This window comes from Microcebus murinus, chromosome 23 (assembly GCF_040939455.1).
Source record: "Microcebus murinus isolate Inina chromosome 23, M.murinus_Inina_mat1.0, whole genome shotgun sequence".
NCBI classification, from domain to species: Eukaryota; Metazoa; Chordata; class Mammalia; order Primates; family Cheirogaleidae; genus Microcebus; species Microcebus murinus.
The window spans coordinates 14121276-14146088 of record NC_134126.1 but is presented as its reverse complement, the minus strand read 5'-3'; the positions used below and the strand labels follow the sequence as shown (position 1 = coordinate 14146088).

At 39.7% G+C, this 24813-nt stretch overlaps 1 protein-coding gene across 1 annotated transcript in view; it reads left to right on the top strand.

The window, feature by feature from the left end:
* Positions 1-24813, top strand: part of LAMC1 (laminin subunit gamma 1) — a 127150-nt gene that overhangs the window by 41057 nt on the left and 61280 nt on the right. The window lies entirely within an intron of this gene.

Sequence of the window (24813 nt, the reverse complement as noted above, 5' to 3'; positions counted from 1 at the left end):
GTAACAGCATAGAAAAATTAAATAATTTCCAAACTGTACCTGAACCTATACATTTATCGTCAGAATACAGCCTGGCGGTTGGGGACCACAGTTCTACAAGACCTGACATGGATTGTTTCTACTACATCCACTTTCCAAGGTTCTTTATATAGTCTTAGTCCATAAGAGCACTGTATTTTATTAGATATTTTCCACTGTTAGGTTTCTATTAGCCATCTGTTAATTTTGTCTCTTTTATAAATGCAAAAATAGTTTAATTGATAGTAAACTAATACACGTTTACTAGTTGGTATATAGAAACAACATAGTATTTAAGATTTTACTGTTTTTCAGGGTTCAAAACACACCTGTTAGTGTTTTCCTTGGGAATTAACTGGAATTTATTTAGCCATAATTAGTATTTATTTTCTTGGTTTGATTTGAATGGGAAAAACTTAGAAAACTCAGAATAGGCTCATGATACCAGGGAAAAGATTTTGTGGGCCTTATAGCCCAGGTGTTTGGGTTCAAGTCTTGCTTTTCTCTCAATTATTTTAAAAAGAAGGCTGTTAATAATAGTTATTTCCAAGGATTGTTAGGAGGATGAAATGAAGAGATGTTTGCAGTGGATTTAGAGCTGTGTCTGATACATCACAAGCACTGAGTGTTAGCTCTTAACTGTTGTTATCCCAAGCAAAGATAAGGTTTCAAAATACTGATGCAGTTGAATATTTGTGTTGATGGAAAGAGTAATACATGAAACGGAATTTCCAAACTATTATTTTTTATCTTTTGACTGACAGTAGGAAGTAGCAGGGGTGGCAGGAAGTGAGTATTTGAATCCACAGTTCTTAAACTTGATCCTGAACTAGTTTTAGAACATTCGTTTATTGATTCAATAGACATTTACGGAAAGCCAGCTATATGCCAGGTACTGCAGGAAGCTCTGAAGATATGTCTTTGAGGAAATCAGCCTGGGGGGTAAGTTCCTATATGAAGGACTCTTATGCAGTTGGATAAGCACGTTGAGGAGGGTGCCCTGAGCACACAGAAACGATAGGCACGTAACCTAAGAGGTGTTAGGAAAGACTTTCTAAAAGTTATGTCATCATAGCCTCTTGAAGGATACGTAGGGATTTGCCAAGGAAGATTTACATGATCCAGTAACTTAAAAATGACGATTTCTCTTCTCATCAGTGGCATTCCCATTATATCTCACGCCTCATCCCTGTCCTCCAGCCCAGTGGTATCAAAAAATGCCTGGTCACAGTCAGAGGTAATTGTAGTAAGAATAGTGTCCTCCTCAATGGGGAAAGAATAGTTTTTTGAACAAGTGATGCTGAGACAATTGCAGAATGAAGATGGACTCCTCCCTCACATCATATACAAAAATTAACTCAGAATGCATCAAAAACCTAAATGTAAGAGGTAAAAGTATAGAACTCTTAGAAGAAAACATAAGGGAAAATATTCATGATTTTGGATCAGGCAGTGGTTTCTTAGGTATAATACTTGAAATACAGACAACCAAAGGAAAACAGTAGGTAAGTTAGACTTATCAAAATTAAAAACTTGTGCTTTAAAGAACACCACCAGGAAAGTAAAAAAGACAGCTTATAGATTGGAAGAAAATATCTGCAAATCATGTATCTGATAAGGATCTAGTGTCCAGAGTAGATGAAGACTCTCAACAATAAAAAGATAAAATAACTCACTTTAAAAATAGATAAAGAATTTTAATATGTTACGTCATAGAAGGAATATATGCAAACAGTCAATAAGTACATGAAAACATGCTCAACATTATTAGTCATTAGGGACATGTGAATCAAAACCACAGTAAGATACCACCTCACACCCGATAGGGTGGCTATAATAAAAAAGGTAATAAAAAATGTTGATGAGAGTGGCCAGGTGTGGTGGCCCACGCCTGTAATCCTAGCACTCTGGGAGGCCGAGGCGGGAGGATTGCTCAAGGTCAGGAGTTCGAAACCAGTGTGAGCAAGAGCGAGACCCTGTCTCTACTATAAATAGAAAGAAATTAATTGGCCAACTAATATATATAGAAAAAAAAATTAGCTGGGCATGGTGGCACATGCCTGTAGTCCCAGCTACTCCGGAGGCTGAGGCAGTAGGATTGCTTGAGCCCAGGAGTTTGAGGTTGCTGTGAGCCAGGCTGATGCCTCGGCACTCACTCTAGCCTGGGCAACAAAGCGAGACTCTGTCTCAAAAAAAAAAATGTTGATGAGAGTGGAAAAATTGGAACCCTCATATATTGCTGGTGGAAATGTGAAATGGGGCAGCTGCTTGGGAAGCAGTTTAGCAGTTAGTTAAACCTCCAGCCTGCCGGACCACTCTGCATATTTTGGACGACTTTGCCTCTGTAATCATGTGAGCCAATTCCTTAAACGTCTCTCTCTATGTACATATCCTATTGGTTCTGTTTGTCTCAAGGACCCTAATGCAATATCCAAGAGAATGAAAAACATGTTCACACAAAAACTTGTACATCAGTGCTCACAGCAGCATTATTTATAATAGCAAAAACATGGAAACCCAAATCCCTGTTACCTGATAAATGTACAAATGTGGGCTAGCTATACAAAGGAATACTATTAAGCCATAAAAAGTAATGAAATACTGATACATGCTACAACATGGATGAACCTTCAAAACATTCAGTGAAAGAAGCTAGACACATAAGGTCAAATATTCTATGATTCCATTTATATGAAAAATTCAAAATAGACAAATCTATAGAAATAGAAAAATTAGTGTTGCCAGAGCTAGGGGGAGGAGGGAATGGGGAATGACTGCTAGTGAGTATGGGGTTTCTTTTTGGGGTGATCAAAATGTTCTGGAATTAGTGGTGATGATTGCCTAGTCTTGTGAATATAATATACTAAAACCCACTGAATTATACACTTTGAGTGAATAGTATAAAAAATTACTGACTTATCAATAAAAAAGGACTAATATTCTCAGAGAGCTTTCACCAGGTATATTTAGCATATTAATATAAATCTCTTGGGCTTTGTACATTTTTTTTCTTTTTTTTTTTTTTTTTTTGAGACAGAGTCTCACTCCGTTCTCTGGGCTAGAGTGCTGTGGTGTCAGCCTAGCTCACAGCAACCTCAAACTCCTAGGCTCAAGTGATCCTCCTGCCTCAGCCTCTCGACTAGCTGGGACTACAGGCATGCGCCACTATGCCCGGCTAATTTTTTATATGTATACTTTTAGTTGTTCAGCTAATTTCTTTATATTTTTTTAGTAGAGATGGGGTCTCACTCTTGCTCAGGCTGGTCTTGAACTTCTGAGCTCAAACGATCTGCCTGCTTCAGCCTCCCAAAGTGCTAGCATTACAGGCATGAGCCGCCACACCCGCCTGTACATTTTTAATTTATGCAGTAAATGTTGATTTAATTTAGTTGCTACATCCTAGGCACTCTAGGGAATAAAGAGAAGCATCAAAACACAGATGCCAGTTTATATATTCTGGTAATAATGTAACTCGTATATGTAATAGAAGAATTTGTGATTTATTAAAAAAAAAGTTTTATGTGTCTTATTTAATCATTACTACAATTTTGTGATTTAAGTAGGACAGGATTAATTGCATTCTACCTGTGTTTTCCAAAGTTTTTTCATACATTTTACTGTAAATAATTTGTTACTGGAATGATTTGTCCCCATTTTCTAGTTGAGAAGCTCAAGGCTCTGGGGGTTGAAGGGACATGCTCGAGTTTCCCCACTGGCCAGGAGCATAGTGTGGGGCGGAGCCCAAGCTGTGCTGTGGTCTTTTCATTTTTCCTCACTTGGCCAGGGACAGGAAAGGTGGTGATGTGCCACGAGGAAAGCACTGCCAGAGAACATCTGAGGCGTAAAGTGAGGGCAGTGAGTGAGTACGGCCTTGAGTGGACATGGTAGAGTGCGCCTTTGTCTTGGTCTTGATTTTAAATGGGAGAATGCTTTTATTCTTTCACTGTTGAAGGTAACGTTTGCTAGCGCTTTTCGTGGGTACCTTATCAGGTCAAGGAAGTGTCATTCTCTTCCCAGTTGGAGGCACTGGAGAAGTGGGCTTATCAGAGATGTCTGGTTTGCCAGCCTGATACTTCAGAACTGTAGCATACCTAAAGTGAGAGATTCACTTGAAGAAGGAAATTGGAAAAAGTGTCACAGAGCCATTATAGTGACTGAAAATGTTTGAAGGACGTAATGATCTCAATATTGTGCTTTTCTTACTTTGCTGATGCTTGTTTGAGAGATAAAGGTTTTTGAATTGCATTTCAAGAGTTTGTCAAAATGAATAGTGTAAACTGTAAATGTGGGTTTCTGTAATAGGAGAGACTCTAGTAGGCTTCAGTTTTTTTGGCACATTGAGAGAAAAAAGAGTATTCTACAAGGTGTTGGGCAGGGACTCAAATATCTGCTGTGTCACTCTAGGATGGTGTGACCTTGAGCTCTTAACCTTTTTAGATCTTAGTTTCTTTAAACCTCCCCAATAAAGTCCTTTCCAAGAATAGCTTTTTGTGAATGTGGTAGTTAACCGTGCAATTCTGGGGTATTTGAGATGATATCCAGGTGGTGGGTTGCACTTATAAATTTTGATAGGTCAGATTATTAGAAACCTTATCAATTACCGGTTGAACTTTAGGGAAAAATAAATTCTACCTTGAACTGAAAAAGGTTAATAGTACTCCCATTTTAAAAGGATTTGACAGAGAATGACCTGGTGATAACTTTTTTGTTTGTTATTTAAAAAATTTAAAAAATCATAATTGGATGCTGCCTGGCTTATATATTTAAAATTTAACATGTACATTCAGATTACAAACTGTACTGTACTTACTATTTTGCACATTACAGCAACTTCTGACCTCAGTGAATTGCTTTAGTCTCATTGTCAGGACTCTAGGTCCTTTTATACACTGGCATGTATGCATTTTAACTTGCGTTGCTTGCCATAGTTTCAAAACAACTTTGAATGTGTCTGGGAACAATAAATACAGAGTTTCAGTATTATAGTGTTGCTAATGCAGGTTCAAAATAAGGCAGATGGCAGCTATTCATCAAGATATGTAAAACCTAATTATTAAAAAATGTAATTTAGTTGTCCTACTGTGTTGTGCAGTGGGAGATTTAGGAAAGGTAAAAGTCAAGTAATTGTTCTCAAGGAGATTACGGTCCAACTGGAGATGTATATTCTGTTTGCTTCAGTGGGATTTGGAAAGGGCAAGGCAGATATGTTATATAGAAAGCCTGGAGAGAGCTGTAGGGTGGTCCAGTGTATCAGGGAATGCTTCCTCCTAAGATGACTACATATAATTCACCAAATTGTTTTGAGAGTTAGAAATATAATGCAGGCAGTCTCCAAATTTATAGAAATATAACCCAGATGGTCTGGTAAGCCATGGTTGCATGATAACAGCAGGAGGAACATTAGCTACTCTAGAGTCTGAGGGGACAGCTGAGTGCCACCATGGCCCATGGCAGGTCTCCTTTGCCAGTCTTGGTGCTGCTTCATGGGGAGCCTAACTTTGCTTTTAGAATGCTTTTCCAGGTAGCCAGTGGATCGTCCTGGAACTAGAAGTAGAAGTAGAGAGAGATAGGGAGAGCATTCAAGGTAGACAGCATGGGCAAAAGTACTGAACCCAGAAAGAGAATGGTCTGGTTGAGTAATTTTAAGCAGTTTGGGATGGCACAGTGCCAGCACACAGACTCTTAGTAAATAATTACTCAAAGCATGATTGAGTGGACAGATGAATGAATGGGATGGATTGTAAGGTGTGTGCGGAATTAGGTAAGAGAGGTTCTTAGATTTGGCCATGAAAATCTTTTATGCCATACGTTAGAGGTTTGTCAGTCCAGAGTTCTTTGGAAAATAATGGAAAGATTCTGAACAAGGGAATGAAATGACCAGATTTGTATTACTAAAACTTGGGTAATTTTATTGCCTAATAAATCATCCTTCCATAGCCCCTTTATGAGGTAAATACCCAGTCTTGAAGTTCAATCTGTGATTCAGTAGTTATACATGCAAATCAGTTAATCTCGGGGACTATTTCCTTGCCTATAAATGAGGTAGTTCAATTTATGTACAAACTCTTCTATTCCTTCCAACTTTAGAATAGCTGTGATTTTAAGTTAGTGCACAGGGTGCAGAGCTGAGCCCCTTCAGTTGTCCTGGCTCTCTAAGCGTCACTCTGGCCTGTCATAGAGGTCACATGGTTGAGATCCTCATGGATGCCCAGATGTTCCTGGGATGTTTCCAGTTTTGTGGGTGATGGCCGTGTCTATGTGTTCTTCCTTTGTTGTCTGGGCCATGATCCCATGGGTATACCACCATTTGTTTTATTTGGCCACTTTGATCTCTGGGGTGGTGAGATAAAAGCTTTTATTAGATTTCTGTAACTATAGGTAGAATAGATGCTATATCTAGTGGATAATTAGGAAAACCATACTCATTGGAAGTGGTTAGGAGAAAGGGGTTTAACTATTCCTTGAGATATTGTTATATTTTTTTTTATCTGGGGTTTAAGGAGAAGACAAGCTTTTAATTTAGTGATTTTTTTTTTCCATATATGAATTCAGTGGGGTCATAAATTATTCAGTGGGAGTTCTTCGTTCCCCCATTGTAATGTCACCCATGGCAAGTGTCTTCCGTTGATATGTAAAGAATTGCAGGACAGGTGGTAAGGATAAATAACTGAGCAGAAGGTAGGGGTGAGTAAAGGGAGGAGAAATCCTACAGATGATGGTTGGTTGGTTGGATGATAAAGATGTGGGATTGTGTGCTGTGGGATTGTGTGCTGGTGTATTCCCTACAGGGTGGTCTGCAAGTGTGTGTGGGAGACATTTATTCTCATTTCCTGTTTCATCACAGCCTGCCACCTGCTGTGTCGCTATACAAAGTAACAGTACTTTTGAAGATTGCTGTTTAGGAAATCAAGTTTTTGTATGCCAGGAAGTCAGGTTTTTTTCATCTCACAAAAGGCTGATCCAGGAAATGTCTTTCTATTTGAAAGGTGTGTGTGTGTGTGTGTTGTTGTCAATTTAGGGAATTGGTGATTGGTGCAGGAAGGGAGATAATGAATAACTTGGAATTGTGCAGGTATAGATGTTTTGTCTACATGTAGGCGGAGGAAATACTTTATACTGTGTTCTGTAGCTATTATCCTGTGAGTTTTCTCACTTGAAAATTGAAACTGTATCCAGATAACAGCTGTTAAATAATACATACCCTAATACAGTCTGTATTTTTGTTTTTCTGGACACTGGAAAGACTCAAGTCTACAACTGTGGCAGTTGCTCTTTGAGGCACATGTGTAGACACTGTATAGTCCATCATTATTTGCAGGTTTGGTATTTATTTACAAATTTGCCTACTCACCAAAGTTTGTAACCAGAAAATCATTATTTATTGCACTTTTACAGTCATTTGGGAACATACACAGAGCACTGAAAAATTTGAGTCCTCCAGTGTACACAAGTGCTCATCTGAGGTCAAAGTAGATAATGCTCTGCCTTCTTGATTCAGTTCATACTGTAAATAAGTATCCCTTTCTCTGTCTATTTAGGTATGTTTTTCACATTTTTATGCTTTTGCTTGGTGATTTCATTGCCTAAAATGACCCCCAAGCATAGTGCTGAAGTGCTGTCTAGTGTTCCTAAGTACAAAGCTAGGTGTTAGGTAAACTTTGTTCAGGCACGAGTTTATAGTACTGTTGGCCCTGACTTCAGTGTTAATGAATCAACAATATATATTAAATAAGGTGTCTTTAAAATGAAGCACACATAAAACAAGGTTATGTATTCATCCACTGATGAAAATGTTATAACCAGAGGCTTGCAGTCACCTACTACTGGAACAGTGGTTCTGTATTTTTTAATATAGTGTTATGTTATAAAACAAATACCTTGAACAAGAATCAGCTATATTTAGAATAAAAGCTTATTGGTCCTAGTCGTGGTTCAGATGTCTCGGTAATCATGGGGAATTTTTTTATGCTTTTTAAAATAGAAAAAAATTTACCTTTTAAAAATGAAAGGAACTGCTGTTTAGTGTGGAGCTAAGAACAAATGATAGTACATAAGTAGTTTGACTTTCTGAACGCTTTTAAGTCTGCTATTTTGGGGCATTGTTTGTGATAATGTGACCATAGTGAGTTTCTGAGTGCAGATGAAATCTTGGTACAACACATTCCAAAGACTGAGGCATGGGGATGTTGAATTCAAGTGGTCCTTGCGAAGTCTGCAGACAGCTCTCTGAATGTCTTAGACTCCAAGGGTCCTGGCCAACTGTGGTTTATTTCTCTGCTTCATTAGAGCTGGCAGGTGGGGAGCATCTCCTTCCACTGGTCTTCCACACTGTGTTTCTTTTGCAAAGACCGTTCTTTATGGGTGTGGCCACTTCTAGAGTGAATGACTCACTTCAAGCTGGGAAATGGTGGAAGAGAATTTTTCCACATTACTATTAAAAGTCGGAGTTGTGAGAGAATATACGTGGGTGTGATAAATGAATGTCTTTTAGGTATTGGAGATTAGAGGACAGAGTCAGCTAGACATCATTGTAGCATCATTGCTTGGTGTTTTCTTTGTATAGCGTTGAAACCGAAGTTCTGTTTTTTAAATCTACTTTTGACCTATGTCCTTCCTCTTTATCTCGTTTACTATTGTCTGAAGAACACTTCCTTACACCAGATTTTTAGAGTGTATTAGGTCATTAAATAGGAAATGCCTGATTTTGAATCAAAAGTGTAGTTTATTATTAATGACATATTCAAGACCTTAAAAAAAGTGTGATGAGGGCGGGTGTGGTGGCTCACGCCTGTAATCCTAGCACTTTGGGAGGCCGAGGTGGGCGGATTGCTCAAGGTCAGGAGTTCGAAACCAGCCTGAGCGAGACCCCATCTCTACCAAAAATAGAAATAAATTAATTGACCAACTAAAAATATATATACAAAAAATTAGCCGGGCATGGTGGAGCATGCCTGTAGTCCCAGCTACTCGGGAGGCTGAGGCAGGAGGATCGCTTGAGCCCCGGAGATTGAGGTTGCTGTGAGCCAGGCTGACGCCACGGCACTCACTCTAGCCTGGGCAACAAAGTGAGACTCTGTCTCAAAAAAAAAAAAAAAAAAAAAAAGTGTGATGTAGGCAGTTTCAGACCAAAAATACTACTTATAGAGTTTAATATAGAAGATGTAGTTTGACTGTATAGGGATGGAGGAAAGAGGAGATACACCTGTTTTATATGATGCAGATATGTAGAAGTCAGTCCTTAACTTTTACATGAGTTGGGTATGCTCCAGATATTCAACCATGATTTGCTTTGTGAAATTTTTTTTTTTCAAATTCCAGACATAGATTTATTTTCTGTTATTACCTCATATAATGAGAAAGTAAAAATGTTATACAAAAGCTAAAAACAATTTTCAACTTCACATATTGGCTACTAAAAAATGAATCATAGTTATTATACAAAAAACAGAAATGGTGTTAATGACAACCACTGATTTCAAATAGCACAAATTATTTTAAAGATTCCAACATTTTCATGATTTTAGACAAGCTGCAAAAAATATACAAAGCTAAGATACATATTTGTATCTACAAATTAGCTGATTTTATAATCACTATTCACACAAACAAAATTAACTTGAAACAAAATAAAACCCAAACTTTTTTTTTAGTTTTGCTTTTAAAAGACACCAACCTAAAACAAGGTTCTAAATTTGTATAGGAAAAAAAAAAATGCAAAAAACCACAGTAAAACTTTTATGTAAATATTTTAAAAACAGATTACATTTTAAAACATTACAAAGCCCATACTTGTCAAGTCCTAAGGTACCCAACGATGACAGGTCCTAACAGCTAACAATGTGAGTTATTTAAGCTCAAGGGGAACCCTGAAGTTTTTCATTATTTTGACAAATCCCAAAGACATACGTTTTATTGGCATATACTCTGCATAGGTTTCTGCATGACCCATTTCTTCTTCATCTTCTTCCTCTGGCTCATCTTCCTCTTTTACAACAGGGACCTTCATGGTTGGGGAAAAACTCCTCATTTTCATGTCATTTATCCATATTCTCGCTACTTCTTTATTAGAAGACTCTTTTTTTATTGTAGCATTGCTTACATCAGTAGCTGCTGTGGCAACTGGCTGAGCAATATTGGCAGGTGGCTTCAGTTTCATGAGTTCATTAAGACTATTATTTTTGAGTAGATCCTTCAGTTGAACCTGGTCTTTTGAAGGTGCAGAGGTCATGGCATTTCGTACTGCTGGTGCTGAGACTGAAGGGCGTGTGTTTGCAGTGGTCTGGATAAACTTAGTTAAAGTGATAGTTTGCCTGTTGGTTGTTACAGGTGGTATTTTAGTCATTACAATTGTAGATCCCAAGGTCGGAAGCTGGTTTATTTGATTCAGTACAAATGTTGTAGTAGACGGAGGCTGCTGCCTCACATTTAACAGTGCTGGAGTAGGTACCGTCTCTGGCTCTTGTTTAACAGGAACTGTTGCTTCGGTCTCCAAACCTAGTTCTAATGCACTAAGTGGCGCTGACTGCTGAACTGGAGGGGTAGGTGTTGGAGTTGCAAGCCCTGTATCGCCACCATCAATATCAAAGAGGTCATTCGGACTAATTCCACTTTCACTCAAAGCAGCAAGCAGTAAATCTTGCCCTGGTTCCACCATCTGTAATCCTAGCACTCTGGGAGGCTGAGGCGGGCAGATCACTCAAGGTCAGGAGTCCGAAACCAGCAGGAGCAAGAGCGAGACCCTGTCTTTTCCCTGCGGGACTCGACGCCAGCACGGCTTCTCCCTGGCGGTGAGAGCTCGAAGGACCAGAGGCGACTGGAGCGGCGGCGGCGGCAGCAGCGGCGTCCGGCTCTGCCTAGCTCCCCGCCGCCATCTTGACGCCCCTCCCCCAGCCCCCCGCCCGCCGGGAGGGGCGGGAGGAGGGGCCCTGAAATTTTTTATTCCATAAAATTATTAAGTGTAAGTCAGCCTCCACAATCTTTTAAATCTGTAGCATATATAAACTGTAGTATTTAGAGTGTTAAAGTGATTCTACATGTGGTATAATAAATATTGTATCTCATCTTCGTCCCAGAACCCTGGCACAGAGCTTTGTGACAGAGAAACCTTGCAACTTTCTAAGTGACAGGTGTGCATTTGTCATGTGGATGCAGTAGCTTCTGGTGGGTCCCTAGATAGCTTCAGCTTGGGGACTGGTCACCAGAAAGAGCCAGCCATGTGACTAGAGGGTTGGAACTGTAAGCCAGCCTGACCTCAGGGGAGGGAGATAGGAGCTGGGCATGAGCTCAGTCACATGGCCCACAGTTTAATTAGGCATGGTTATGTAGTGAAACCTGGGCAAAAGTCTGACACTGAGGCTTGGTGGAGCTTCCTGGTTGGTGTGCTGGGAGGGTGACATTGATGTGCTGGGACAGCAACACACCCAGATTCCATGAAGAGAGGGCTCAAAGCTCTGTGTCCTCACCCCTTCTTCTCACACCGTGTCCTATATGTTTCTTCATTTGGCCATTCCCGATTTGTGTCCTTTGTAATAAGACTGTAATCATATGTTTGGCACTTTCTTGAGTTGTGTGAGTTGTACAAGTTTTTGTACTTGTGGGGATTTGGGGAACCCCCAAATTAATAGCCAGTTGGTCAGAAGTGCAGGGCCTGGGGACTCCTGAAGTGTGGCTGGCATCTGAAGAAAGGGCAGTCTTGTGAAGGCCTGAGCCTTAAACCTGTGAAGTCTAGCAGTAACTCCAGGTGGTTAGTGTCAGAGCAGTCTTTGCAGTACCCAGCTGAGGTGAAAGTGGAGCACTGCATGTATATATCACATGGTGGGAAGCTCACTACTGGCTTATAAATTTGCTAATACTTTATTTTGAGAGATCTTTTAAGTTTTACCTATCAGGTAGGTTTAAAACTGTATCTCATTGTGGTTTTATATTTTATTCCACTTATTAAAGAGCCTGAGTATCTTTTAACTTATTTATTGACTTCTTCTAATCCTAATACTCTTTTTTTTGTTTGTTTTTTTGAGACAGAGTCTTGCTCTGTTGCCCAGGCTAGAGTGAATGCCGTGGCATCAGCCTAGCTCAATCTCAATCAGCAACCTCAATCTCCTGGGCTCAAGTGATCCTACTGCCTCAGCCTCCCGAGTAGCTGGGACTACAGCCATGCGTCACCATGCCCGGCTAATTTTTTCTATATATGTTAGTTGGCCAGTTAATTTCTTTCCATTTATAGTAGAGATGGGGTCTTGCTCTTGCTCAGGCTGGTTTCGAACTCCTGACCTCGAGCAATCCTCCCGCCTTGGCCTCCCAGAGTGCTGGGATTACAGGCGTGAGCCAACGCGCCCAGCCCTAATCCTAATACTCTTTACTTCTTTTTTCTTATTACATTGGCTAGGGTCTCCAGTATGATGTCATGGAGGTGGGCATCTTTGTTTTGCATTTTGAAGGGAGTCCATCTTGCCCCACTGAGCATGATTTTGTTGAAGATTTGTTGTTGCCATTGTTTTTGGTCCACACTCCTTATTAGGTTAAAGAAATTCTCTTTTATTCCTGGTTTACTGAAGTTTGTGTTATGAAATAATACTGAATTTAATCAAATCCTTTTACTTTGCTTATTAAAATGATAAAATTATTTCTCTTTGATTTATAAGATGATAAATAACATTAACATATTTTAAAAGTTGTTGAAACAGAAGTTTAAACATCAATATGTTTAAAAGTTGAACCAACCCTGCATTCCTGGAATAAGCCCAATTTGGGCATAATGCATGATCTTTTTTTTATATGTTGCTAAAGAGAACTTCTGCCTCTGGTGATACTTCGCTAGGTTTTTTAGAACAGTCTTTCTGAGGCACAAGAAAACATCTCAAAGAGCTAACAAAGTAGGTAGGAATTTCTGGGTATAAGCCTAGGAAAAGGCAGGAAACATAGAAGTAACCCTTGAGTGCATTTTTCATTTGGAAAGAAATAGCTACAAAGGTTTTGGCATCCTCATAGTACAAGAGAGGCAGAGTCAGTTCAGGGCCTTTCAAAGAGGGGTGGTCTGATAACCCTTCCAGGCCTTTCAGCTGGGTCTCTGAGCAGATTTGGAGCTAGCTTTGTACCACCTGGGTAAATCCATGGAACACTCAAGTCTTGGATTTTGATTAGGATTGCCCCAGTTTGATGTTGCTCCCAGGTGCCTGGTATAAGTAATTAAACATTCTTTTGAAGGAAGATACGAGATCTCAAACCTCAAATTATTTATATATATGTATTAATATATATGTGTTTTTTAATACAATGTTCAACACATAGTCAAAGATAAGCAGACATAAAAGAAAACAGGCTATAATGAAAGAAAACCAGCAAAATAATAGACAGGAGAAATAAACACCCAAATTTCAGGTATAGAGATTATTAGACATGTTCTGTGAAACAGCTGTGTTTAGTATGCTCAAAGAAAAAAAAGGACAAGTTTGAAGATGTTTTTGGGGAACTGGAAACAACAACAAAAAAGTGACATAGATTAGAAAACAACTATGTTTTCTAGAACTAAAAAACGTATATTTCTGGACTTAATTTGCAGGATTTTTATGTCTATTAGTATTTTCACAAGTGATATTGGCCTATAATTTTTGTTACTCATCCTGTCCTTATCTGATTTGGTATCAAAGTTATACTAGCTTCGTAAAGTGAACTGTAAAGTATTTTTCTATTCTAAAGAGAAATTTAATTGACATTAATTATGGAATTATTCAAATGGAATACATAGTACATGAGCCATATGTCTTTTATAGACTTACGGTTAGTACCATTGAGTATGCATAGATTTTTGTTCATGTAGTATTTTTATACAGAAAAGTAATGAATTTAAAAGCACTTCTGGCTGGGCGTGGTGGCTCCCACCCGTTATCCTAGCACCCTGGGAGGCTGAGGCAGGAGGATCGCTCCAGGTTAGGAGTTCAAAACCAGTCTGAGCAAGAGTGAGACCTGTCTCTACTATAAACAGAAAGAAACTAATTGGCCAACTAAAAATATATAGAAAAAATTAGCCAGGCATGGTGGTGCATGCCTGTAGTCCCAGCTACTCGGGAGGCTAAGGCAGAAGGATTGCTTGAGCCCAGGAGTTTGAGGTTGCCGTGAGCTAGGCTGACGCCACAGCACTCTACCCCTGGCAAAGAGTGAGACTCTGTCTCAAAAAAAAAAAAAAAAAAAACATAGCACTTCTTATGCTCTGAAGTTTTATGAACCTACAACTTAGGAAAGGCTGACTATTCAGTCTAAGAATGACATTTGCGTGTGTAAAACAAATGCTGTTGTCTAAAAAGTACATCATAAAAGTTAACCATACAGTATGTGGTTCACTCTTGGATCATTAATAGAAAACAAAAGCAAAAAGCCACTTAAGCATGGTTTATGAAGCATTCCCCTGCTCATCACTGATCTAAAGCTGAAACTGTCAGGATGTGAGTCATTTCTATTCTCCAGTCCATAGGGACCTAGAGAAGAGAGAACATTTTCTGTATCAATATAATTGTACAATAATATTGAGCCTGAACTGCAGGTTTTATAAATGAAGAGGATGCTGAGTATTTATCTATGGAAGAGCTGGATATAGAACACCTTTTCCCTCTATTACAGAGGATTTTGATACTTTATAAGTTAGAAAAAGTTATATTTTTCAATCTGGCTTGTTTTATACTTTTATTTTTTTTTCTTTTTTTTTATTTTCGGCATATTATGGGGGTACAGATTTTAAGGTTTCAATAAATGCCCATTTCCCCCCTCCCCCCACAAGTCTGAGTCTCCAGCATGACCATCCCCCAGATGGTGCACATCTCACTCATTATATATGTATATACCCACCCCCCTACCCCCTGCCCAATACCCTATTACTGCAGTACCTATGTGACCACTTAGGTGCTGTTCAATTAATATGAATTTGCTGGTGAGTATATGTGGTGCTTGTTTTTCCATTCTTGGGAAACTTCACTTAATAGTATGGGTTCCAGCTCTAACCAGGAAAATATAAGATGTGCTATATCACCATTGTTTCTTAGAGCTCCATGGTATACATATACCACATTTTATTAATCCTTTCTTGGATTGATGGGCACTTGGGCTGTTTCCACAGCCTTGCAATTATGAATTGTGCTGCTATAAACATTCGAGTGCAGGTGTCTTTTTTTTAGAGTGTCTTTGGATCTTTTGGGTAGATGCCCAGCAATGGGATTGCTGGATCAAATGGTAGATTCACTTGTATCACTTTAAGGTATCTCCATATTGCTTTCCACAGAGGTTGAACTAATTTGCAGTCCCACCAGCAGTGTAGGAGTATAGAATTTTTTTATTTCCATCTTGATTTCTTCATTTATGAAGTAATCATTTAGTAGGAGGTTTTTTAATTTCCACGTTTTTGTGTAGAAATGTGAGTTTCTGTTAGGGTTGATTTCTACTTTTATTCCACTGTGATCTGAGAAGGTACATGGTATGATTTCTATTTTTTTAAATTCCTTGAGATTTACTTTGTGTCCTAGGATATGGTCAATCTTAGAGAATGTCCCGTGAGCTGATGAGAAGAACATATTATATTCAGTGGATTTTGGGTAGAATGTCCTGTAGATGTCAGTCAGACCCAGTTGTTCCAAGGTTTTGTTTAAGTCCATTATTTCTTTATTAATTTTCTGTTTGGAGGATCTGTCTTGTGTCGTCAGTGGGGTGTTGAAATCTCCAGTGATTATGGAGTTGCTATTAATCCATTTGCTTAGATCCAGTAAGGTTTGCTTTATGAAACTGGGTGCACCTAAGTTGGGTGCATATATATTTAAAATTGTTATCTCTTCTTGTTCAAGTGTGCCCTTCACCATTATATAATGACCTTCTTTGTCTTTCACTACTTTTGTTGGTTTAAAAACTAAATCGTCTGAAATTAGAACTGCCACGCCAGCCTTCTTTTGGCTTCCACTTGCCTGGAATACTGATCTCCACCCTTTTACTTTTAGTCTATATGCATCCTTGCAGATTAGATGTGTTTCCTGAAGACAGCATATACTTGGCCTGTATTTTCTTATCCATTCAGCCAGCCTATGTGTCTTGAGTGGAGAGTTTAAGCCATTCACATTTATTGAGAGAACTGATAGGTAAGGTAGATTACTGTTCATTCTGTTGGGTTGGATGTTGTTGCTTTGATTTCTCTCTTGAGCCATTGTATTATCTGGCCTTTAATCTTTGGGTTTTGGTTGTTTTTATATTCGTGAGTTTTTATTATGGTGCTCCATGCGTAACACTGTTTTGAGTACTTCTTGTAGGGCTGGTCTTGTCTTGGTGAATTCTCTGAGACTTTGCTTGTCTGAGAATGTCTTTATTTCTCCTTCGTATAGGAAGCTTAGTTTTGCAGGGAATAAGATTCTAGGGGGGGCATTGTTTTGTTTCAGAAGAGTGAGAATGGGGCCCCAGTCTCTCCTTGCTTGTAAAGTCTCATTAGAGAAGTCTGGTGTTATGCGAATTGGCTTTCCCTTGTATGTCACTTGCTTCTTTAGTCTTACAGCTCTTAGAAGAGCCTCTTTAGTTGATATTTTGGTCAGTCTGATGATTGCATGTCGTGACGTCTTCCTGTTTGCATTGAATCTCCCAGGGGTCCTCTGAGCTTCTTGAACTTGTATATCGAGATTTTGAGCAAGGCCTGGGAAATTTTCCTCTATTATATCTTCAAATAGCTTGTCCAACCCTTGAGTGTTGTCCTCTTCCCCTTCTGGTAACCCTATGACCCTCACATTAGGTTTCTTCACATAATCCCACATCTCTTGTAGGCTTTGCTCTTTTCTCTTGTTTCTCTGCTCTATCTCTGTGATGGTTTTATTTAGTTGGAGGGTGTTATCTTCAATCTCTGAGATTCTTTCTTCTGTTTGATCTACCCTGTTCTTGAGACTTTCCACTGTATTTTGTAGTTCCCTGAATTGATTCTTCATTTCCAGGAGTTCGGTTAAACTTTTCTTCATTGTGTCTATTTCTTCAGTGAACTTTTGTTCTAGGTCCTGGAGGCTTTTGTGGTTTCTTTGTGTTGGTTATTGAGTTATTGTTGCAGTTCCGTGAGTGTTCTTATGATCCACATACGAAATTCCTCTTCTGTCATTTTGCTTGCCTGATTTGGGTTGGTGTCCGTTTCTAGGGGGCTGGTGCTCCTCTTTGGGGGTGTGTTTTCCATTTGGTTCTCATATTTCCTGAGTTCTTTCACTGATTTCTTCCCATGTCAATCAGTTGTTGTTTCTTTCCTTTAGGTTTCTGTTTGGGTATTCACACGCCTTGTTTAGTTTCTGAGCCGTTAGGTGGTGTCTGTGGGTGAGATTCGAACACTCCCTGTATAATGAGTCAGTGGGTGTCGTGGAAAGGCTGTGCAGGATGCCGTCCCTGTCAGTAGGTGGCGCTTGCTTGGAGGAACAGGCTATGCTGTTGTTTTTGTGTCCTGTTATCAGCTCTTATTCTGGGCGGAGCTGGGTTGGGTAAGCCTGCCCTCAGGCACCACCAATGCCCTTAGCAGGGGTCAAAGTTTTGTTTTCTGTTTCCAGGAAAAGCTGTCAGGGCGGGGCTGAAATGGTCCAGTTCAGCCAGAAAGTCTGCTTGTGGGGGTGGGGCTGTCTGAGACCCGCAGTCTGGAGCGGGCCTCGCTTCTTTCCACCCTCCCCAACTTCGCAGCTACTCCTGGGCCTCTGCCAGCAGGCCAGACCACACGCCACCAGGCCTCCCCAGATTGTGATGCCGGCGGGGAGGTTCCCTGCGCAGGAACGCCACCTGGGCTGGGGGCACGGCCTCCCTTTGGGGGGAGGGTTGCCCTCTAGGATGCTGATCTGCCCCTGGAGGCACACACATCTCAGTAGGCTGTTCACAAATATCCCTTCTGTGCCCTGGGCAATGCTAGACCTCGGTGCACAGGATCTGGTCTGCAGGTCCGACCTCTGGGTCCCAGAGTTCAAACTGTATCCCCACCAGGGAGAGGAGTCCCGGTCCCAATTCACCCACAGGGAGCCCAAGCTGTGTCTGTGTCTCTCAGCCTCTGAGTCGGCACCGTTCTCCTGAGAACACCGTGCCAGCAGCACCTGGGAGGGCTGGCGGGGAGGGAGCTCACAGTCTGAGTTCTCCTTAGTCAGCTGTAGGGTCCCAAAAGGGAAGGTCCCGTTCCCTGGAGGTGCCTCCAGCTGGTGGCTGTATTGTCTCTCTGGGCAGCCGCGGGTAGGGTCGTCGGAGGGGAGGAGGAGGCAATATGGCGCCTGCCGCACGGCTCAGGTGTGTGCACACGGAGGTGCCCTGAGGGATTTGGGAGTCTGGTGCTGTGTCCACTACAGGCTCACCGCTAGCTGGCGGCGGCCGTCTCTGGGCTGGTGTCCGCAGGTCTCTCCACCCGCTGGGGAGCCCACCAGCAGTCCCAAATTCAGGGGAGGGGAAGGTGATTTATCCACCTACCCTTGCTGCTTATCTCCGGGCTGCTCCAGCGGTCTCAGCTTCCAGTTCTCTTCCGCAGCCTCCTCCCGTGGAGTCTCCCGGGGTCTCAGGTACCCCTCCTTCCGGCCCTCATCTGCTGTATGCTCGTTTTCTTGCTTCTTTTTTCTAATTTCTGCTAGAATCTATCTTTTCTGCAGAGACACTCTTTCTGGCAGTGTTTCTCGTCCGCCATTTTGATCCTCCCGAAGTTTTATACTTTTAATTCACAATCTTATTGGAGTCTATTAAAAACATTTTGGTAATTGTCTATGTAGTGCTGTAAGAAAGAAACATGTAACTTTACCTGAACACTAGCTAACTGAATAGAAGTAGCTGAAACCTTTTCCTGTCTACTTTAAGTGTATACACATTGGCCTTTATCTTGTTCAGTTTTAAAAAGAAAATTATTTCCTCCCAAATTCAAACACAACCTCAATCCTACTTAAACAAGGTTTGTCCATATTTATATTTTTCTTGTCTAATGGAAAATATTTTCCATGATGGCTTATTAAAATAATACATTTGAGCAAGAATGAAAGGATGTTAAAGTAAGGAAGCAAGCTCTCAGATTATCTCAAAGTTCTATCTGATGTTTGAGACCCTTCACACATAGGCCTTCTAGTTGCTATCTGGCCCTATAGTCTCTAAATGTTTTTCATTGAATACACTAGTAAAATATTACTTGGCGTGTTCCTGTAATACCTGTGTATTTATATTTATAAATATTACACATATATGCCATAGTTATATGTATATTACAAGTACAGTAAATGCAAAGTTTAGAAGGATGAATCAAAACTAGATAGAGTGTTTTTAATATTTTCTTCCCACACAATGGACCACCTTGTTTCTTCATTTTGGATACTAATGATCTGGACTCCCCCAATCCTTCCCCCAGAGGTAGGGAATTTAAACCATCTAGAGTTAGCCCATTTTAGGGTATGGTGTTAATTTGTGTAGTATAGTGATTGGAATGAATAGCTACAAGCGTCTGGTGGGAAAAAAACTCTCTCATATCCTGGGAGAGTTATAAAACTTCATTTGCTTTAAAAACAAATACTCACATTCTGGGTACTTGAAGTGTTTTAGTTTGTGACTCTCAACTGCCTCCTGTGTGGAATGGAAGAGTAAGAGATAGTGCAGTAACAGTTTCTTAATCTCTTGGCACACTGGGACATTTGAAATCGGTGGATTCAACATCATGTTGTCTGGCCAATTTCTATAAATGTTTCTGCAGCTGTCATAGTAATGGATCATAAAACCTTGTTCTTCATTTTACCAGATCTCGTAGCTATGAGCGATACGATTTTCTTTCTTGTGCAACTCCTTTGCAACAGTAAATGTATAAATATGCCTCCGTAATGGTTAAAAAAAAAAAAGGATAGAAATGAAGAATCCATTCACCCTTTGGAAGGCTGTGTGCTTTCCAAGTTTTTTTGTGTGTGTGTGTGATTGTTTGGCACACTTTATATTAATGCCTTCAGCTCCCTTTCATTTACCTTAATCCCTAAGTAGGAAAGGATATTTTGTCTAATTGAGCTTTGTAATTTTTGGTTTTTAGCAATAAGGAACAGGAGAGTGCTATCTTGGGCTTTTTGATGAAAAATGAGAAACATAAGGGAAAGCACCTCAGTAGTTGTACTTTGCTCCATTGGTGTTTTCCATGACTGTTTATCATTCCTTGCCATCTTTGTCCATCAGCCTAGGGCAACGGTGGAACTCAGCTGAGGTGGGAAGATAGGTGTGGTTAACCTCACTTCTCTCTTCCCTTGTTCTGTGACGGCTCAGTACCAACTTTCAAACTCAGCAGATCCTACTTTTGGACTTTCATAGACCTTTAGGAAGAGGCTCTGTACCCAGAGCATATTTCATCTAATCCCGCGTCAGAGCAAAATCAGTCTGCCACTTGCTTTCCGTGCTTTTCTGCCATCTCAGTTGCCGATTCATCATGTTGATGTATTCTCTAACATTGTAGGCTTGACTGCTGATTATTGAAGCTTTGATAGAAATTTTTTATAGAAAAATCACTTGGCATTCAAAACATGTGTACATATGCAGAAACAAAAATTACTTTCCCTCTTAGAGACCCTAGCAGGTCCTTCCTCACCCAATACCTTGCACTAAATATTTAAACACAGAAAAATAGTTGGCCGGGCATGGTGGCTCACGCCTGTAATCCTAGCACTCTGGGAGGCCAAGGCGGGCAGATTGCTCAAGGTCAGGAGTTTGAAACCAGCCTGAGCAAGAGCGAGACCCCATCACTACTATAAATGGAAAGAAATTAATTGGCTAACTAATATATATAGAAAAAATTAGCCGGGTATGGTGGCGCATGGCTGTAGTCCCAGCTACTCGGGAGGCTGAGGCAGGAGAATCGCTTGAGCCCAAGAGACTGAAGTTGCTGTGAGTCTGAGCAACAAAGTGTGACTCTGTCTCAAAAAAAGAAAAATAGTATAACTTTATGCCCAGCTAGTTAAGGAAGGGCCTGTTGATTTTATTTGTTAGCTAGTGACTGGCCTTTTCACTACAGTCTCTTGAAATAGCCAAGATTGTGCTTCATGAGTTCATTTTGGCAACTGGTGTTATTAAGAGATACTTTGGAGAACAATATGTGTTGCTATTGTCTGACTTATAACAGAAGAAAGGACCTTAAAAAATGAAAACAATCTCAAACCTAACTTGACCTTGCATTTGTTCTTTTTTTGTAATGTATATACTCTTGCTGAAAGTCTTAGGGAAGAGAGGGTTCCTTTGAAGTATCTGGTAGAATAATTCTATAGCATTTTCTTTTTATCATGCGATCTCAGAGGTAATCCTGTTGAGTCTTCTTAGACAGGGGACACCAATGGTAGCAGATGATGCTGACTCCTTGAAAGAATGCCTTTCTGGTCCCCCTCCTGTATCTGCCAGGTTTGTTCTCAGTACTGCTTCCACTGACTAGCTCTTGCCAATTTTCTCTCTCATATGTTTGGGGCAGTAAGTTCTCTCTTAAATTTATTAAACCGTGGCATTATTATTTTCATTTAAAAGTTGTCTTTTGCTTGTTGTTTTCTTGTGTGTGTTTGTGTGGTTTAGTGTACTTATGAAGGGTATTGGTTCTGAAGGATTATTCATAATAGGAATTTTATATATGTTTATTCTTGACTAGTTATGGATCCTGTCATTTTCTGCATCTGGAGATAAGGTGTAAACTGGAAAGATATTCGAATGTTAATTGCTTTTTTAAATGTGCTTCAGGCTGGAAGCTCAATTAATGAGATAAAATCCTCATATCCCAAAGTCTGGAGCCAAGGTGAGGAAACTAAACCTTTAATAGATGGAGTAATTTTAACCCATTCTTATGCTGTGGTTTAAAGGCAACAAACATTACTTACTGTCTCCATAGTTTTTTCGTTTTCAGAACGTCATATAGTTGGAGTCATATAGTACATAGCCTTTTCAGATTAGCTTCTTTCATTTACTAAAATACATTTAAGGTTCCTTCATGTCTTTTTGTGGCTTAATAGCTCATTTCTATTTATCACTGAATAGTGTTCCATTGTATAGATGTACCACAGTTTATCCATTCACTTACTGAAGGAAATACTGGTTGCTTCCGAGTTTTGGCAATTGTGAATAAAACTGCTATTCATGCGCAGGTTTTTGTGTGGAGGAAGTTGGTTTTTTTGGTTTCAGTGGGCCTCGCTCTGTTGCCCAGGTTAAGGTGCAGTAGCCTCATTATAGCTCACTACAACCTTGAACTTCTGGGCTGAAGCCAGCCTCCTGCCTCAGCCTCTTGAGTAGCTGGGACTACAGGTGCTACCACACCCAGCTCATATTTTTCTATTTTTCATAGAGTCAGGGTCTTGCCATGTTGCTTAGGCTAGTCTTGAACTTGTGGCCTCAAGTGATCCTCCCACCTCAGCCTCCCACAGGGCTAAGATTATAGGCATGACGTGGACATAAGTTTTCAACTCATTTGGCCAAATCCAAGGAGTGTGATTGCCGAATTGTATGGGAAGAATATGTTTAGTGTTGTAAGAAACTGCTGAACTGTCCTCCAAAGTGGCTGTCCCATTTTGCGTTCCCTCCAGCAGTGAATAAGAGTACTAATGCTTTTGAATCCTAAAGAGATTGGTATGTAAATTTAAGTCATCATTTCCTTGTGGGGATATCATTAGGCAAGAGACCATGAAGTTTGAAGAGTCAGGGTATGGGAGGTGACTGGTTTGTGACAGATATGTGTGTGTATGTGCATGTGTGTAGGGTAGGTAAGGGTACCTCACAAAGAGGACTTGAAAGTCAAGGATTTCCCCACATTTTCATTCCTCCAAATTATCACAGCTCATCCCGAAACTATGTCTTGTTTGTCTTGTTTTAGAATCATTGCTGGAAATGGAGTCATGTTGTTAATGTGATTATAGCACTAATGCTCATTCATTATGTCAGTACTGATAATGAAAAGATTTTTTTTTTTTTTTTTTTTTTTTTTAGGCATGTGTCTGGGCCTCTCAAGATGGCTTAATTTTGGGTTTATTAGGGCTAGTGTCAGCCTATGACAACCATATCCCAGTCCTGGAAGTTGAAGTGAGAACTGTGACTTTGTACAAAACTCTTTCAGGTCATGGTAGTTTCCTGTGACGTTCCACCTGCCTCAACCTTCATGTGACAGTATCATCATTTGTATTGTTAGTGATACATTGGAGCAAGAGTTCTGTGGCCTTAGATAACAGAGCTCATTTGAAATTAATCAAATGCTCATGTTTCTACTGTCTGTGATACTGACTCTTCTTTACATTTTTGGCTCAGGTAGGAGAAATTGGAGGAAGCAAAGAAAGGTAAATAACTTTTTGCATTGATGCACATGAGATAAAGAAGAGAAAAAAGTTGGGTCCCCCCCCCACCCCCCGCCCATGTTATTTTATTTCCATCAAAGGGTTGATGATGATTCATCTGCCCTTAAAGTTGATTTTCCTTTTTTAAAGTAAGAATAAAATGGCCAGGAGATGGAAGCATCTTAAGCAAGGCGTCTTCTGTCGGGGTGACCTGTAACTATTGTCTGGAAACAGAGAGAGTCATACCTAGATGAGTGGCAACCTGCTGCCCACGTGCTACCTGATGTGTGCTGCTGTCTCCTGGGACCGAAGCTTTGCTATGGATATCGCTCGCTCTAATATTGGTCATTCTCACATAGAATCCCATTTGGGCTACCCTCTTGTTTCTTTTGAATCATCATATGAAATTTAACATACAAGAATATATAATAGGCTACTCATTATTTTCCCTTTTAGGAGATTTTTTTCAAAAGGTTTTAACCACCTTGAATGTGTTAAAAATTTTAGGGATATAGGTGAAAATAATCACATATGTATTTAAAATATTTAATTTATTAATGTTATATGTTTATATGTGTTTTATATATAAACATATATGTTATGTTTATATGTTTATATCACATATGATATAACATATATATGATATAACGTATGTCATGTGTGGCCAGTGACAAGTGATGTTTTAGAATAAATTCTTCAGTAGCAAGAAAGAATGGATTTTCTGCTCTTGCTTCTATAGCTTGAAAAAGTAGATGTCTGAATCCCTTTGAAAATTAGCTCAATCTACAAAACAGTGGAACTAAACTGAACTCCCACCACTACTTGGCTATATGTTTTATATCACATATGTGATATATGTTTTATATCACATATAAAGGTTAGGATTGTTTTTTGCATTTTTACATTTAATGGAATACTTTTATTTTGGTTTATATGTGGAATCTTCCTAATATAACCACTTACTTTCCTGCCTTTTAAGGTATTCTTTACATTTACAACATTCAGCACTTTTATTTTTAAAGCCATACCTCCCAGGAATGATTATATAAATCTGGATTAATTTCTTTGTCTCTTCAGAAAACAAAAGAAAATAAAACCAAACCTTTTCCATTATGTGTCCTATATAAGCTTCCAAAACGTGTTTTATTTGGGGTCATTTCAAGCTAATTTGATTTCCCCACAGTAATTTGTGGTCAAAATGAAGTAGATAAGAAGCTTTGTAAGAACTGGAAGATAAGGCAGTTCTCCCTTTCTGAATGGACAATTTAGAGGAGAAATTCTTTCATATGCAAGCATATATGGTATTTAGAACTATTCTCTGACCCTGTCTGTACATGCATTCATATAAGTTCTCTGTGGGTTCCTTACAATGCTTCCTTTTTTTATTCTGGCATTAAGAGTGACGATGCCAGGCATTTTACTCAGTATGAATATTCTTAAAATTCATATATTAAAACCTCAGGAGAAGCACTTGAAAGAAAATGCATTTGAGGATGTATATTATATTGGTCCATTGAGTCAAACCCATCCACTT